Source organism: Clarias gariepinus, chromosome 13, assembly GCF_024256425.1.
Source record: "Clarias gariepinus isolate MV-2021 ecotype Netherlands chromosome 13, CGAR_prim_01v2, whole genome shotgun sequence".
Lineage (NCBI taxonomy): Eukaryota > Metazoa > Chordata > Actinopteri > Siluriformes > Clariidae > Clarias > Clarias gariepinus.
The window spans coordinates 2,341,566-2,359,597 of NC_071112.1; positions in this window are offsets into that span (position 1 = coordinate 2,341,566).

Sequence of the window (18,032 nt, forward strand, 5' to 3'; positions counted from 1 at the left end):
GGGAAGAACTTTGTATTTCAGTTTCATTGTTTTTGGTGAAGGTTAGTTGTTTCAGTTTGGTACTAGGTAGAGGGAATTTTGTTTATTGTTTTGGCCTTGTCAGCTTCTGAAGCTCACAGCCACCTTTTGGGAATTTGCTTATTTCACCTTGTAAAATAAACACTAAACAAACGCACTTTTGGTCTCACCCCCTTTTTTTTTCTTTTCACTCCTGTTACGGCCCGACCTAGACCGGGGCGTAACACTCAGGTAGCGCTCCAGCTGGTGGTTGGTCCGTTCCGTCTGACCATTAGTCTGGGAGTGGTAACCGGAGCACAGACTAGTGGTGGAATTGATCAGACGGCAGAAGGCCCTTCAGAACAGGCAGACTACGTGTTCCAGTATCAGCCCAGCGGTGGTTTTAGCTGATGGGAGTCCGGTAAGGGTCACCAGGTGCACTGCCTTGGAGAACCGGTCAACGATGGTGAGGATGGTGTTTTTTCCGTCGGAAACAGGCAGGCCGGTGATGAAATCCAGGGCGATGTGTGTTTAGGGCTGTCGAGGAACGGGAAGTGGTTGGAGCTCTCCAGGAGATGGTTGGTTTATATCTTTGTGCACATCTTTTTTCATAAAGGGCATCCAGAACGCAAGTTCGATGAATGACAGGGTTCTTCGGGTGCCCTGGTGTCCGGCGACAGGCGAAGAGTGGCCCCATTGGAGAACTTCTGGTCTTAAGTTCTGGGGCATGTAAAGTTGTCCAGGCGGCACGCCTGCCAGTCCGGCCTCCGCAGCCTGTGCCTGGCGGACCCTCGTCTCCAAGTCCAATTGAAGGGGTGCGATGATCCGGGAGAAGGAGATGACAGGTTTGGGTTCCGCCCGGGGGATGTCTTCATCCTGTTGTCTCGATAATGCATCTGCCTTAGTATTCTTGAACCTTGGGCGGTACGACAGATGGAAGTCATATTGCTCGAAAAATAAAGCCCACCGTGCCTGTCGTAGATTGAGCTGCTTTAAGGTCCTGATGGTGATGAGGTTCTGGTGGTCAGTCCAGACGATGAACGGCTCACTGGTGCCCTGGACCCAGTGATGCCATTCCTCCAAGGCCCACTTTTGCAGTTCGCCGCCCCCTACTCCGTATCTCTGCTGAGTGGAATTGAATTTCTTTGAGAAGAAACCACAAGGGTGTAGTTTCTGGTCTGGACCTCGGTGGAAGAGAATGGCACCGGCGCCCACATCCGACGGTTTGTTGGCACCTCGGTGGAGAAGGATAGGAGCGGTGGTGAAGCGATGACACAGTTATTGGAAAGAGGATATGGCAGCGGGGGTGAGTCAAAAAGGGTGAGACGAGGGCCTGGTCAATGCAGTTAATGGTGCTGCAACTGTACTGTAGCCCCAGATAAAGCGACGATAGAAATTCGCAAACCCAAGAAACTGTTGAAGCTGTTTGAGAGTCCTGGGAAGGGGCCAGTGACGCACAGCTTCAAGCTTCTGTGAGCTGAAGTTCTATCGCCAGGTCGTATGGGCGATGAGGTGGTAGGTGGGTTGCTCTTCTCTTGCAGAAGGCTTCAGCCACCTCAGGGTTTTCAGGGCCTCGGACTCCTTAAAACACGTCCCAGCCTGTGCCGGTAGGCAAAGTTCGGTGCAGGTCGGCCCCCACTGAAGGATCCGTTTTTTTGTCCATGAAAAAGCCAGGGATAGCCGAGTATGACGGGAGGTGATGAGATGGGGGTGAGGTAAAACTGCATTGGTCGATGGTGATAGTGATGAGTTGGGTTTGGTGAGTGACGGGGCTGGAAGAAAGGGGCCGATCGTCTACTGATGTGACGTGAATTGGGTGGGATAACGCCTCGATCTTCACCCCTATTTCTTTGGCATAGGTGGAGTCAATGAAGTTACCTGCGGCACCAGAATCTATAAACGCGGTACTTCTGACCCGTTTGTGGACTGGAGGGTTACCTGAACCGTGAGACAGGAGGTGGTGGCGTTGGTAGAGGTGGAGAGGTGGATGGTGCGCGTTTCCCGGGCGCAGTGGGCAGATCGCCCGGTGGTGGGCCGCCGACGGTGGTAGGCCGCCGACGGTGGTAGGCCGCCGACGGTGGTAGGCACACAAACCCTCTCGAAACCGGCATTCTTGTTCTGCCACGGCCAGGGAGGCGCGCGGGGCTGGCTTCGGACGAGAGAGGAGGCGCTGGTCAATGCGGAGGGCAAGCTGGATTAGTCCCTCCAGTGTGGCGGGGAGCTCTCGTCCGGTTAGTCCGTCCTTAATGCGTGAAGCCTCATAGTAGGATGTCCAAAGCGTGATGTCTCCCCAGGATGTCTGTACCGCGAGGGTGCAGAATTCTGCGGTGTAGCAGCTTACGGACAGTCCTCCCTGCCGCAGGTGGTAAAGCTGCATCTGACTTCAAGAGTTTCCTGACCAACCATATCTAACGGTCATATTTAAAAGTCATAACGTACAGTTAAAGTACAAAACGTTTTTGTTGGTTTTAATTTTTTTTCTATGATTAATGTTGTTTATGGTGTTGTTATGGTGAATGGTGTTTTATGTTTTGTACATCTTTTCAAATTTGCTGTTGGTGTAAAACAGAGTTTTTATTAAATAAAAAAAAAAAAAATCAGTTTTATCCCGTTTGTCTTATGCTTCCTTCCTTCACAGAATTCTGTTGACCATGGTTAATTATATTTAATTAAAATATAATTAAAATAATAATAAAATAATGGGAGGGGAGTCTTTTAATAAAATGACGTCTATCCGACATGAATCAGACATTTGGCAGATGTATGAACATCTGATTAACATCGTTTAAAGAGCGGATCAGGGACGTTTTAATTATTTTACGTCTTAAATAGGTAGGCCAAGCGTCATTCTAACATCTGGCACGGTCGTCTCGGCGACATCTGCCAGATGAGCAAACGCCCTCTGCCAGACATCTGCCAGATGAAAAAGATGACGTCGCATAGACGTCTCCGCGACATAGACGTCTCCGCGACGTGTGTGCTATCTGGGTATATCCACCTTCCTTCTCTGCATCATGTCAACTAACTCTCTTGCCTTCCCTGTCATAGTCCTAAAATTCAAAGTCCCTGCTGTCACTCTTAAACTCTTGTCTTTCCTCTTATCTCTCTATGCCTACAAACACACCTTCCTCCTCTTTTTCTTCAACTAACAGTAGCCCAATTTAAAATAGCATCCTGTAGGTCAACAGCACCGGTGGCGGTCATCGTAAACCGGGGTCACAACTGATCTGGTATGGAAGTCCTATCAATGAGTCACATGATTAATTTGGCAAATGTTTTACATCGGATGCCCTTCCAGCCACAACCTTCTGCATTTATCCAAAAGACACTGGATTGTGCCCCCCTGTGGTTGCATTTTACATAACCTTAATCAGCACTAAACATAAGTCTAAAACACGGTCAGCTGAATTCAGAATGCAATATTGAATGTCACTACATGATTCATTTAATTAAATAAAATTACATTTTATTTGTATGATACCTATAACCTATACATTATGCAGTGACTGTATGCTGGGATAGACATTGGGTGCCTTCATTGCGGGCTGAAAGGGGGACTTAATGAGACAGTTGTTGGTGGGGGGCATGAAGCAAGGTACACTGATTACCTGATTTCACTAATTAAATATTTGTCAGATTCACACAGTTATAACTCTTTTTTCAGCATATTTTCTCAGATTATGAATATTTTGAGGAAGTGAGTTACTTCTGCTTTTGTCTTATATAAAATTCTGTGGAGTCAAGCATCATACAGATGAGACAAGATGGAGTTTGCATTCCTGATACTGTTACTCAGCTCTGCTCTTTTTGGGCAAGGCTCTGGATCATGTAAGTAATTTTCTAATAAAGTAATTTTATTAAGTTTTCTTTTACTTACCACAGCAATCTGTAAACAAGTGCAATTGTTTTATTAATTAAAGAGTAAATCATTATCATTGAACAGGTACTTTGTTAAACAGTTTAAAAACAAGTTATTTCCTGGTGTCAAATATGTTATAAAAACTGTAAACAGTAGTTTCCACACTAGCTTTTTCTTTATTTTATTCTAGTTATTGAGATAAAAAAGAGCTGACACTGCAGAATTAAATGTTAAATAAATGTATAAACTTTACCTTATTAACAAGTGGAACCTTGGATTGCGAGCATAATTTGTTACGGAACAGGCAACCCCAAAAAATAAATCCATAAAAATAATTTTTACAAAATATAAAGTAAATAATCATACAAATTAACCTGCACTTTTCCTTTGAAAAGCACATCTTGTGTGTGTGTTTGTGTGCGCATGCGCTGAGTGTGTGTGTGTGTGTGTGCGTGCGTGCACGCAGGCGCTATGTATGTGTGCATGTGTGTGAAACTGAAGTAACAGAAGAGGAGGAATGACTCCCTCCCCTCTCCCTTCTTTCATCTTACAATAACCCTTCCTCTTCTGACTAGAAATAGAAATTATGATTCTAGAGATTAGGGTCAGGGGTAGCATTAGATTACTGACTGGAAGGTCCCAGGTTCAAACCCCAGCATCACCAAGTTGCCACTGTTTGGCCCTTGAGCAAGGCCCTTAACTCACAATTGCGCAGATGTAAAAAAAAAAAAATGTGATTAAAAAAAATCGCTCTGGATAGGGTGAACTGCCAAATGCTTAAATGTAAAATGCGAATGTATATGTGGAACACAAGAATATGAATATACAGTAAATAAGAATCAATATAATTCACACTGAAATATAATCAATCAATTAATCAACATTTCAACATTTATGTATAGCACCTTACAGCAACCTAAGTTGAATCAAGGAGCTTCACAGCATTAAAACAAAATAACACACATGAAATTATTATTATTTTTAAACAAACACATGAAACTAAAAATATTAAAAGCCATTCTAAATAGGTGATTTAAAAAATAAAATAAATAATAATAATTGTATAATATAGCAAAAAAATAAAAATAAAATGATAAAATTATGACATATAGTTTTATAAAATATCAAAAGCCATCCTGAATAAATGAGTCTTAAGTTTTGCTTTAAACAAAGGCAGATCAGTAATACACCTTAGCTCAGACGAAATGGTGTTCCAGAGTTTAGGACCGCGATCATCCCACTGTTCCCAGCTGCAGACGATGTAAACAAGCTTGAGTGACTCCAACATAAAGAGCATTGCAGTAGTCTACCCACGAACTAAGACTCCATCCACACGAAGCCGGTGCAGAAATATCTGCGCACGAGGGACCGGGGAATCAAGACCAGCAGTAACAAAACCAGGAAAATCTGGTAAATATAACGCTTATGGAGGGACAATCAACAAGTATAGAAAGCCTTTAAACCTGTGTAATTAGAGACAGAAAAAAAACTATTTCTGTTAATTAAAATATAACTATACATGGATAAAATTATAGTAAAATGTTCTTTAAATAAAAATAAAAAAAGTAAACTGCTGCGGTTTAAGAAAATGAAACATTTCAGGATGCACTGTTATAAAAAATAATCCATTTTAAATAATCAACAATAAAACAAATATTGATAAAGTATTGTAAACTCATTTTGGAATGGCTTGTTTTTGGTGAAGGCTTATTTTCAGGATTAAAATATAATTTATTAAATGAAAGCGGGTTTATTTTTTTTTTACATTTTTAAATGTACAATATAATTTAATTGTAATGAATTGTAAAAATAATAAAAGCTATAATTATAATTGTTTCTTATAGCTTCCTGCCGGTATAACTGCGGCTACGGTTTCAGTTCGTGTTCCTGCAGCAGCTCCTGTCAGTACTATGGAAACTGCTGTTATGATTATTATGGTAAGAAAAAAAAATGTTTAAACAAATGTTGTTATAAAAACTAAATGTGTATTTTTAACTTTAAAAATTATTATTTATTATAAAATATTTTAAACAAAACATTTTCAATGCAAAACCCATTTCTATTTCTTTTCCTTAGTCATACAATTTATAGTTATAAACACAGACATATTTGTGACAGTATGAAATTAGTAGTTGTGTTTACAAAAAAATTGGAAATGTGATTTTTAACAAATAAGCAATGTTGTATCTTTTCTATATATACTATATATATATATATATATATATATATATATATATATATATATATATATATATCAAATTCAAATTTTATTTGTCACATACACAGTCATACACAGTACAAAATGTAGTGAAATGCTTACACGACCGCCAGTGACCTTAAAAAGAGAATTAAAACTTATAAGTAATAAATATCAATAAAAGAAATATGATAAAAAAATTTAAATAATAAATTAAAAAAAAATTTAACTAGAAAAAATAGAACCTGAAAATAGAAATACATTGTATATATATATTTATTTTTTTTATTTTTATTTATTTTTTTTTTTTCCCCTTGTAGATTATTGTGCCTACAATCCAACAACAACACCACCAATAAACACAACCACAGGTAAAAATGAAACCCTTTTATTGGCATCTTTCTATTTTTAGCCAAGCTGTTTTTCTTATCTATTTGAAATAAAAAAAAACTCCATTCTAGAGCTTCTTACAATCTAACTGAACATTTCCATTTAATTTATATTGCTATATTTATGTAGTGCTCAAAAAATACTAGTGTTTGTATATGTGGGACACAAACAGATGTGTAAAAGTTTAGTGTAAATAAGAAGAACTACAATGAACTTTTAAATAACTTGCAGTCAGGATAGCATTTTTAGCATAATGATATGTTATAATAGCTCAGTGTTAAGATGTTTCTTACACAGACAGTGAAACTGTATGTTTGTGTGGCAGTTGTGATGTAATTGGCATACTACTGGAAAGAACTTTAAACTACTTTCACTCCCATTAATTACACTAACCATTGCTCGCTAACTGTCGGCCGCCAGCTCCCTCATTCGCGGTTAGTTAGTTCTGCCAGGCACAGAAGGATACAGTATGTGTTGGTGCAGCAAAATAACTGGGTAAATAAATAAACAAATCATACTCTGTTGATAATAAATGCTATTTGTTAAACTTTTGCCTTAAAAGCAATATCGCTTTCAATTCAATTGAATTTTATTTGTATAGCGCTTTTAACAATTGTCATTGTCGCAAAGCAGCTTTACACAATCAAAAAAATTATATAAGTCTGTATGGAATGTAAGTGTGCATGAATCAAAATGAGCAAATTATCCCTGGTGTGCAAGCCGCGGGCAACAGTGGCAAGGAAAACCTCCCTGAGATGGTAATAGGAAGAAACCTTGAGAGAAACCAGACTCAACAGGGAACCCATCCTCATTTGGGAGTAAACAGAAAGCAGGAATTGATTTGCATTTATACTGTGTGTTAGGTGGCAGCCAGTTTAGCTATAAAAGTTGATGTTAATTGATGTTAATATGGAGTCCAGGTAGTTATTGGAGACAATTCCAGTCTTGAACTATCAAGCAACCGCAGCCAAGTCAAGTCCTCAGAGAAACAGCTGTCAACACCAGTCGAGGCCAGAACCATCTTTATGGTAGAGTGAAATCATTCCCAGACACCAGACGCATCCCAAAGAGACACACGGGGCATCCATGCGACGAGATCCCCAACCAGAAGCGAGGCACCAGGATTGATCAGACAGGAAATCTGGATTACTGGCAGCTCAAAAATGACATGTGTAGCTCGACAAAGAGCGGAAGGACAGAAAGAAAGAGATAGGAAAGAGAGAGGGGGAGGGAGAACAGGAGAGGGGGAGCAGAAGAGAAGAGATAACAGTTAGGTATGGTCGCAGTCACATAATGTATAATGTAAATGTATATTTAGTGTAGAGTGCAAGCAGAGACTCCCGCAGGACTAACTATAACAGCATACCTAAAAGCGGAGAGCCAGAAGGAAACACAGACATGAGGGCTCACCGTCAACAAACCTGAGTGATCAATGAGAGTGGGAAAGACAGCATCTAAACATACCAGTTCACCATAATGCTTTACGTCCATGAGTCCCCCAGGTCTGCCCCTTTACCCAAGACAAATCTATTTATAAAAATGCTTGATTAAATAAATAGGTTTTGAGCCTGGACTTAAACACTGAGACTGTGTCTAACTCCCAAACATTATTTGGAAGATTATTCCATAATGTTGGGGCTTTGTAAGAAAAAGCTCTGCCCCCAGCTGTAGTTTTTATAATACGCGTTACTGACAAGCAGCCTGCATCCTTTGATCGAAGTAGGCGTGGCGGATCGTAAGACACTAGCAGTTCGCTCAGGTACTGCGGCGCGAGACCATTTAATGCTTTAAATGTCAAAAGTGGTATTTTAAAATCAATGCGAAATTTCACGGGGAGCCAATGAAGTGAAGATAAGATAGGTGTGATGTGCTCATACAGTATCTTCTGGTTCTAGTGAGGACTCTCGCTGCTGCATTCTGGACTAGCTGAAGCTTGTTTATGCATCTAGTTGAACAACCAGACAGTAAGGCATTACAATAGTCCAACCTAGAGGTGATAAAAGCATGAACTAGTTTTTCTGCAATGTTTAGCGACAGTATATTTCTTATCTTGGCAATATTTCTGAGGTGAAATTAAAGGCTGGAATCTATAATCACACTGAGGTTTTTTTACTCTTTACTCGGTTTCAAAGCCTCAATTTTATGCCTGATATTTACAATTTGATTATTAAAGAAGTTCATAAAGTCCTCACTATTGCATGATGTTGTTGTGGAGATTTCTGAAGTGGTCTTATTTTTAGTTAATTTGGATATGGTATTAAATAAAAACCTAGGATTATTTTTGTTATTTTTTATAAGAGTGGAGAAATACATTGATCTATCTACACTAAGAGCATTTCTATAGTTCAGGATGCTCTCCTTCCATGCTATTTGAAATACTAACAATTTAGTTTGACGCTATTTAAGCTCTAATTTCTGAGCTGTTTGTTTTAAAGTACGTGTGTGCTCATTATACCAGGAAGCGAGTTTCTTATCTCCAATAATTTTTTTTTAACTGGAGCTACATTATCTTGGGTATAACAGAACATCGACTCTAAATATTCAGTCACCCGATCGAGTTCTGTGGGGTCAGACGGTAATCCAATCAAAGTTGTTAACTCTGGGCGATTACTGGCAAAGCTCTCATGTGAATGTACGTTTAATACGGTAGCGTGGTGCTGCGCAAACATTACCATAACACACTTCAATTGAAACAAGACAGTGATCTGATATAACTTCAGACAGTGGAATTGTGAATAAATTTCTTATGCTTAATCTAAAAGATATTATTAAATCTAAAGTGTGACCTGCAGTGGGTCCTACTACACACTGATTTACTCCTACTGAGTCCAGTATAATATGGACATAAGTGCTCTACGCAGAGGGTCTTCTGCATTCTGAAAATGAATATTAAAATCTCCAGCAATTAACGTTGATGTTAATGTCTACAGAAACGACTAGGTTTGAGAGGAAATCTGCAAATTTACAAAGAAATTCAGAGTCCGGCCCTGGAGGTCAGTAAATGATAATTATCAGGATCGACTGAGCTGACTTAATATTTGTAGCTACACTTGTTATGTTACTACAGAGAATTTCAAATGAATTTAATTTGTGTCTGTGTTTTTGTACGATAGTCAGATTATCATTGAAAATAACTGTGACGCCTCCTCCTCTACCAGTTAACCGAGGCTGATGTATGTAGTTGTATCCAAAGAGACTAGCTTTATTTAGAGCTACATTGTCACGGTGGCGGGTCTTGTGTCGGCGTGGCATAATTGCAGAGGCAGTGAAGACGTTTAAAGATGTAATTTTTATTGATGCTTAACAATACAAAACATAAATAAACTTCGCTAGAGCACTATGGTAACACTTACTATGTAAGCTCTCAAAAACCATAAATACAATAACAGTAAGAAATGCTAGATGCCTGACTTAACTTCAGTCAGGCTATTTATAATCATCAAATTAATTAATCGCCTCGGTTTAGGTGAGCTCTTCTATTAGCTGACCGAGATGCATTTTGGGATACCTAGTTCATATCAAACAACCTACAAAACAATAAACATAATCATTGGGCGTTTGGCGCCCTCTAGGGGTTAACCCTTACAAACATACTAATCCTGTTTAATCCAGGTTTCAGTTAAACAGAGAATATCAAATTCCTGATCTGTGATAATTTTATTAACTATAACTGCTTTAGATGTGAGAGATCTAATATTTAACAGTTCTTGATTCAGATCAGAGGTGCCGGCTGCGCATTCGGTGTGATCCAAATTTGTGGTATTTATGTTAAAGAGGTCCTATTATGCCATTTTAAAGGTTGCTAATATTGCTTAATGAGTCTCTTAAAACAGGTTTACATGTATGCAAAGCAAAAACACTTTAGTTTTCTCCAAAAATAGATTTAATTTTACCCCATTTCTAAATGAACTCGTGTGAAAAAAATTCGGTCTGTCTAAACCCCTCCTTTCCGTGAGCCCTCACTGCTGTGATTGGTCAGATGGTGCGGTCCTTTATGATTGGTCTACCGCTACAGCGTATGTCAATAAACAAAACACCCATTACCATAACTGAATGACGGCTCTGGAGACCCATTAATACATAGAAAAGATGGCGTCGGTTTTACCGTGTTACAACCAGCTAATTTTATATTAACTGTGGCTACAAAAATCGTCTTTTATCTTTGTGTCAGTGTTGCGTTAAAAGGCCGGTGAACAAAAAGGACGAACACAAACAAGTAGATAAAGCAAACGTGTATTATACAAAACTAAATAAAGTAAATGAAAAAGGTGCACCACAACCAAACAAAGATATAAACAATATTTACAAACTATATATATGAATGGTATATGTATGTGTGCGAGTAAGTGGAAAATGTCCGAAGCCTGTGTTTATTGTACGTGTTATCCGAGTATACCAGGTATGGTTTGGTCTCACCGGGCTCAATGAAGTCCAGGAGGGCGATGACGGAGGGTGAGAAGTCCGGGGAATATGTCCAGTCAAAGAACATCCGGTTAAAAAATCTTCGAAAGAAAATGATTCACAGCAATCTCTCCTTCTCTTATCCAAACAAATAACGGCAGCGCTAGTCAGCCATTACTACCCCCCCCTCTCCCCCCCACCCCCCCCCAGCTTTTTCCCGGCTGTTCCTTTGAAGGCAGGTCAGGAAAAGGGCAAGGCGCATCTGCACTTCGCGTGTGCGCATGCATTTTTCCTCGGGAAAAAATGCATCCGCACACACACAGTGCGCATGCGCCTTGCCACTTCGCGAGTGTTAAGTTCAGTTTTTTGGTGAATAGTGGAGAATAAACAGTTAAAAAGGATTTCGTGTGCTCTCGTTTTTATTGTTTTTTTTATATTACAAAGTGTTTAAGCGAACCCGGCATGAATGCTCGGTCACATTAACAAGAGTGTGGTAACGTTAATTGTAAGATGGCGGGCAAGTTGTTTGCGACATAGAACGTGGGCGGACATTAGGCAAATATGTTACGGAGTGACAGAGATCCATAACAGAGTAAAAATAGATTTGCTAACGACTCGTTTATGCAAATGTGAGCCGATTCTTTTTTTTAAAAGACAAAAACTGCATTTATCGCGCACTGTCAGCACCATACAGTGCATATATCTTATGTTCACATACAGCTACATGACACACTGCATGAAAGATCATATTTGAAAAAGCATAATATGACCTCTTTAATTAAATTACTAAAACAGACTTTCTGGGTCTTTCTACATTTTTGCTTATCTCACAGAACAGACACAGTCTCAATATAGTGAAGACATTCAAGTTATTCTTGCTTACCTCTGACTGATGAAGGCGTATATTATTAGCTCCAGCATGTACCACTATCTTAGTAAACCTGTGCTGTCCTAGAGCCCTAAGATTCCCTGTTATGTCCGGTGCTCTGGCTCCCGGGATACACCTAACCATAACTAATTTCACGTGCCTCAGTATAGAGTTACCTATAACCAGAGCTCTTTCAGGTTTCTCAGCGGTTGCATCACTGAGGAGAGCAATCATGTTGGACACGTGAAGCGCAGAGGTGTGCTCTGATGGACTAGGCTTAGCGTTAGCTTTGGCTGAACGAGTATGCTGCTGAATCGTCACCCACTCGCCCCGCTGTGAGGGCTCTAATGCTGGGGTCGGGGGCTGGTTATCTCCGCCTGCGGCACCCAGACTGGCCGCTACGGGAATAACGCTGTTCTCACACTCTCTAACCCTCTCTAAAGTCTGGATGCGCTCCTCTAACGCTAATATTTTCTCCGTCAGAGTGCTAACTTACACACACCTATCACAAATAAAATTACCACTAACAACGGAGGAACAATGTCTAAACATCCTGCACTCCACACACAGGACAAGCTGAATATTATCCATTATATTGTGGCGTGGGCGGGGTCTCGATTAGGAACCATCATGCTTTGCGGGAGGGGTTGTTATGTGTTCACCCTGTTGGGGAAAGGTGTTTGGGTTAGTGGCTTCGGCCAGGTTGTGTGTGTGTGTTAGAAGTGTGGCCTGTTGATGTGTGTTTATTGACTGTGAATGTGTGGTTTATGCTGTTTCGTTCCGGTGCTGAATAAAGTACTCCCAGCCATTTGCATTGGGCAGCAAGGAAGCTCACTCATCTCTCCAAGTGCATTTTTAGCGGTGAAAAATGCTACAGTATCGTACCTGAGTCAGAGTTTAGTTGTTCTGAGCTGAATTCCGTTTGTTGTTTTTAGACAAACGAAACTCTAGCGTTCTCCAGAAAGTGCAAAAAATGGAAAAAAGGCGAAGTCTAATAGTATGAAAAACTTAACAAAACCTAGTTGCTATTAATATTATTATTGTATAAACAGAAAAGCTATAAAATTTAAACACTGATACAAACACACAACTTTCGCACCAACGATACAAAAACAGGAAGCTATGTCACCAACAGGAAGCCCCAAGCTTTAAGGTTGTGCTGTTGCACTGAATATCAGTACAGCTGTAATATCTTCAGCACCCAGGCTGATATTCAGTACATCAGTGCTCTCTCATGTAATATTGCTTAATTAGACTCACCAAGCCTGCTTCCAGGACTTTATCTTCCCAAAAGTTTCTAAAAACTGTTGTAGTGTGGTTTGATTATTAAACATTAAACATTAATACTATTCTGACATATAAGAGTGAAGGCAGAAGCACTCAGGTAGACTACTGTACATCTTGTGTTGACGTTGTAATCTGAAAAAGATCAGTGACTGCAAAGTGTTGGTAGGGGAGAGGGTAGCAAGACAACACAGAATGGTGGTGTGTAAAATAACCCTGGTGGCAAGGAAGGTGAAGAGGACAAAGGCAGAGCAGAGGACAAAGTGGTGGAAGCTAAAAAAGGAAGAATGTTGTGTAGTCTTCAGGGAGGAGTTGAGACAGGCTATGGGTGGTTAGGAGGTGCTTTCAGTTGACTGGACAACTACAGCCGATGTGATCAGGGGGACAGGTAGGAGGGTACTTGGTGTATCATCAGGTAAGGCAAAAGTGGACAAGGAGACTTGGTGGTGGAACGAGGAAGTCCAGGAGTGTATACAGGGAAAGAGGCTAGCTAAGAAGAAGTGGGACACTGAGAGGACTGAAGAGAGTGGAAAGGAGTACAGGGAGATGCAGCGTAAGGTGAAGGTAAAGGTGGCAAAGGCCAAACAAAGGGCATATAAGGACTTGTATGCTAGATTGGATAGTAAGGAGGGTGAGGTGGATCTGTACAGGTTAGCGAGGCAAAAAGATAGAGATGGGAAGGATGTGCAGCAGGTTAGAGTGATTAAAGATAGAGATGGAAATGTACAGTACTGACAGATGCCAGGAGGGTAATGGGAAGATGGAAGGACTACTTTAAAAAGTTGATGAATGAGGAAAACAAAAGAGAACAAAGAGTAGAAAAGGTGACTGTTGTGGAGCAGAAAGTAGTAAGTATTAGTAAAAGTGAGGTAAGAAGGGCGCTGAAGAGGATAAGGAGTGGAAAGACTGTTGGTCCTGATGACATACCTGTGGACGTATGGAAGTGCTTAGGAGAGGTGGCAGTAGAGTTTCTAACTAGTTTGTTTAACAAAATCTTGGAGAGTGAGAGGATTCCAGAAGAATGGAGGAGACGTGTATTGGTGCCGATTTTTAAGAACAAGGGAGATGTGCAGAGCTGTGGCAATTACAGGGGCATAAAGCTAATGAGCCATACGATGAAGCTGTGGGAAAGAGTAGTCGAAGCTAGGTTAAGGGCAGAGGTAAGCATTTGTGAGCAGCAATATGGTTTTATGCCTAGAAAGAGTACATCAAATGCAGTATTTGCTTTGAGGATGCTGATGGAGAAGTACAGAGAAGGTAATAAAGAGTTGCATTGTGTCTTTGTAGATTTAGAGAAGGCGTACTACAGGGTGCCAAGATAGGAGCTGTGGTGTTGTATGAGAAAGTCTGGAGTGGCAGAGAAGTATGTTAGAGTGGTGCAGGACATGTATGAGATCTGTAAGACAGTGGTGAGATGTGCCTTAGGTATGACTGAAGAATTCAAGGTGGAGGTGGGTCTGCATCAAGGATCGGCTCTAAGCCCCTTTTTGTTTGCTCTGGTGTTGGACAGGATGACCGATGAGGTTAGACAGGAGTCTCCATCGACTATGATGTTTGCAGATGACATTGTGCTTTGTAGCGAGAGCAGGGAACAGGTGGAAGAAAATTTGGAGAGGTGGAGGTATGCTCTGGAAAGCAGAGGAATGAAGGTTAGCTGCAGTAAGACGGAATACATGTGTGTGAATGAGAGGAACCCAAAAGGAATGGTGAGGATACAGGGAGCAGAGGTAAAGAAGGTGCAGAACTTTAAGTACTTAGGGTCAACGGTCCAGAGCAACGGAGAGTGCCGAAAGGAGGTGAAGAGGTGGGTACAGGCAGGTTGGAATGGGTGGAGAAAAGTTGCAGGTGTGTTGTGCGATAAAAGAGTATCAGCGAGAATGAAAGAAAAGGTGTACAGGACAGTGGTGAGACCAGCGATGCTCTACGGCTTAGAGACAGTGGCACTGAAGAAAAGACAGGAGGCAGAGTTGGAGGTAGCAGAGCTGAAGATGTTAAGGTTCTCAATGGTGACAATGATGGATAGGATCAAGAAGGAGTTTATCAGAGGGACAACCAATGTTAGATGTTTTGGAGATAAAGTCAGAGAGGCCAGATTGAGGTAGTTTGGACATGTTTAGAGGAGAGATTGTGAATATATCGGTAGAAGGATGCTGAGGTTGGAACTGACAGGCAGGAGGTCTAGAGGAAGACCAAAGAGGAGATTAATGGATGCAGTGAGAGAGGACATGAAGTTAGTTGGTGTGAGAGAAGAGGATGCAGAGGGTAGGGTTAGATGGAGGCAGATGATTCGCTGTGGCGACCCCTGAAAGGGAACAGCCAAAAGACAAATAAGAAGAAGAAACATTAATACAATTTTTAGGCATTGTGACTAACTGACTAAAATATTCCACCAAATTATTAACTAAAAATATATTATTTAATAATTAAGTGTGAGAAAGTATTGACAAGTAAAGGTGATAAGACCTAAAAATAAGAATTGCCTAATATCTACAGTATAATGAAAAAATTAAAGATGCTTTACACGCAAACACGTGGTCACAGTGTTTTCAAGTCAAAAGTTATTCAATATTTTTGCTCGATGGAAAAAGCCTGCCTTGACAACAGAATCAGTGTGTTTCTGAAAGTTTAAACTGCTGTCTAAAGTCACCCCCAAATTTTTGACTGCTTGGCTAAAACGAGGGACCGGGGAATCAATACCAGCAGTAACAAAACCAGGAAAATTTGGTAAATATAACACTTATGGAGGGACAATCAACTTTGATTGAACAAACTTTTCATAATTAATATAGTGGTATGCTACAATCGCTCATGTTAAGATGCCTCTTATAGTGAGTGCGTCTCTTTTGTACACCATCTCAACAAAATATTTAACAGCCATTTCTGTGGAAATGCAGAAATAAATAAATGTATAAATGTGAAAATGCAGAAATAAATATATGTAAAAATGTGGAAAATCTAAAATGGATAAATAAAGAAATGTGACACAAAAATAAATAATTGAAGAAATGTGGAAATTCAGAAATAAATAAATCTTGAAATATGTTAAAAAAAAAAGATAGGAATATATTTAGCAATTTTCCAGGGCTTATTGTATTTATGTATTCATTTATTTCTATATTTACCTATTTACCTATTTATTCACAAATTTATTTATTTATGTAGTTATTTATTTCTATATTTACTTATTTATTCACACATTTATTTATTTATAATTATGTCATGTTTAGTCCTCCATAGGATTAAAATATAATTTAGTAAATAAAAGCAGGTTTATTTATTTTATTTTTAAATGTACAATATAATTTAATTCTAATTAATTGTAAAAATAATAAAAGCTATAATTATAATTGTTTCTTATACTGTAGCTTCCTGCCGGTATAACTGCGGCTACTATCTCGGTTCGTGTTCCTGCAGCAGCTCCTGTCGGTACTATGGGGACTGCTGTTATGATTATTATGGTGAGAAGAAAAATAAATGTTTAAACAAATGTTGTTATTAAAAACTATATGTGTATTTTTAACTTTAAAAAAACATTATTATTTATTACAGAATGTTTTGAACTAAAAATTTTCAATGCAAAACCCATTTCTATTTCTTTCCCTTAGTCATACAATTTACAGTTATAAACATACTGTATAGACATATTTGTGACAGTATGAAATTAGTAGTTGTGTTTTAAAAAAATTGGAAATGTGATTTTTTTAACACATAAACAATGTTGTACCTTATATTATTATTTTTTTTTTCTTGTAGATTATTGTGCCTACAATCCAACAACACTACCCATACCCACAACCTCAGGTAAAATTGAAACTTTTATTTGCATCTTACTATTTTTAGCCAAGCTGTTTTTCTTATTTATTTGGAATTTTTTTAAAAAAATCTTCATTCTAGAGCTTCTTACATTCTAAATAACCTTTTTCATTTTATTTATATTGCAATATTTATGTGGTACTTAAAATATACTAGTGTTTGTATATGTGGGACACAAACAGATGTGAAAAGTTTAATCTAAATAAGAAGAACTACAATGAACTTTTAAACTTTTAAATGACTTGCAGTCAGGATAGCATTGTTAGCATAATGATATGTTATGATAGCTCAGTGTTAAGATGTATCTTACACTGACAGTAATACTGACAATAATAAGTTTGTACACACTCTGAGAGTGTGGCAGTAGTGGTGTAATAGGCATATTACTGGAAAGAACTTAAAAATACTTTCACTCCCATTAATTACATTAATCATTGCTCACTAACTGTCGGTCGCCAGCTCCCTCAGTCTTGGTTTGTTAATTCCGCTAGGCACGGAAGGATACAGTATGTGTTGGTGCAGCAAAATAACTGGTTAAATAAAGAAACAAATCATACTCTGTTAATAATAAATGGTGTTTCTGAAACTGTTGTTTAAAAGCAATATCGCTTTAAGGTTGTGCTGTTACACTGAATATCACTACAGCTGTGATATCTTCAGCACCCAGGCTGATATTCAGTACATCAGTGCTCTTATGTAATATTGCTTAATTAGACCCACCAAGCCTGCTTCCAGGACTTTATCTTCCCAAAAGTTTCTAAAAACTGTTGTAGTGTGGTTTGATTATTAAACATTAAACAGTTATGCTATTCTCAGGCATTGTGACTAACTAACAAATCAAATCTGTAAAAGATTCCACCAAATTATTCACTAAAAAATATATTTTTTTTTAAATAATAAAATTGGGAGAAAGTATTGACAAGTAAAGGTGATAAGGTATAAAATTTACAGTATGAAAAATGTAAGGGGTGATGAGTTGTTTTTTAATAAATATTATTATTATTATTATTATTATTATTAATAATAATAATAATAGACAAGAGTAAAGTTGCACTTTTCTAAAAAATTAATCAGTTTCAGCAAAAGGTACTGTCACCTCATCTTTCTTGAGGTTGTTTTGTGTGGAACACATTATTGTATATTTAAATTTTATATTGGTATTTTATTAATTATTTATATCTAACATTATCATCAACTACTGTAGTATATTAGTTTAAATAATT